Raw genomic sequence first — 1,419 nt, 5'->3', positions numbered from 1 at the left:
GTGGAAACCTTTAGGAAAGAAATACAGGCAGAGGAGAAGAAAATTCACTAGTATTGAAAATCGAATGATATAAGAGGAGTTGCTACTACATCTAGTTAAAAGTTGAAAAACTTTATTCTAATCAAAGTAAAATAGGGAAAGTGTAGTTCTATGTAAACCACCTAGTTTTACTGTATTATTTATTTAACATGAATTTGGGTCACACAACTCTATCAGTTTGGAACTAATTAATAATAACACGTGAAATATGTATATTATTAAAATAAAAAATTAAATTAAATTGTTTATCATTGTGTTGTTTTTAATCTTGAGTCGGTGTCGAGTTAACTTGTGACACCATCAATTAAATACATGACTAATATATACAACCGATAAATGTAATAAAGTGTGCATAATAAAAATAAGATGTACAATAGTATTTTTTTTAAAAGCTTTAGCTAAATGGTATATTAAGAGTTTTATTAATGCAATTGATGTGGGTTTAAATCCCATCATATGTACATTTTTATTGGATTTTTTTAAAATAAAAAAGACTAAAATACCCTCGATTAATGTTACTTATTTTAATTACGAAAATACATTTTTGTAACTTCCTAACTGAGTTGGTGACCTGGTTGAGGGTGACACCGACTCAGTCGGGAACTTAGATAATAGTATAGATGGTAAATTAAAAGTTTTACTAATGCAATTGGCATGGGTTCAAATATCACCATATGCATATTTTTATTAGTTTTTTTTAAAGTAAAAGACTAACGTACCCTAAAATAATATTAATTGTTTTGATTATGGAAGGACATTCCCGTAACTTCCTAACCGAGTTGGTGACCCAGTTGAGGGTGACACCGATTCAATCAGGAACTTAAATAATAGTATATATATACAATTGATGGTCATGAAGTGTATATAATAAAATTAAAATATATAAATATATTAAAAGAAAAAGCTTTAGCTGAAAGGTAAATTAAAGTTTTTATTAATGCACTTGGTGTGGGTTCAAATTCCACTTTATGCATATTATTATTATTTTAAAGTGAAAAGACTAAAATACTCCCAAATAATATTACTTATTTTAATTATGGAATGACATTCCCTTAATTTCATAACCGAGTTGGCGACACAGTTGAGGGCGGCATCAACTCAATCAAGAGCTTAAATAATAGTATAGATAGATGATGAAGGCACTAAAGTGTGCATGATAAAATTAAAATGTATAAAAATATAAAAAAAATAGTTTAATGATAAACTAAAGATTTTATTAATGCACTTGGCATGGGCTCAAATCCCACTAAAATACCTTCGAATAATATTATTTATTTTAATTATGGAAAGACTTTCTCGTAGCTTCCCAATCGAGTTGGCAACCCAGTTAAGGGTGGCATCAATTCAATCAAAAACTTAAATAGCAATATGGATATACAA

The sequence above is a fragment of the Gossypium raimondii genome, chromosome 4, assembly GCF_025698545.1.
Source record: "Gossypium raimondii isolate GPD5lz chromosome 4, ASM2569854v1, whole genome shotgun sequence".
Classification (NCBI taxonomy): Eukaryota; Viridiplantae; Streptophyta; class Magnoliopsida; order Malvales; family Malvaceae; genus Gossypium; species Gossypium raimondii.
The sequence above is the reverse complement of the archived record's forward strand: the minus strand, read 5'-3'. Positions refer to the sequence as shown.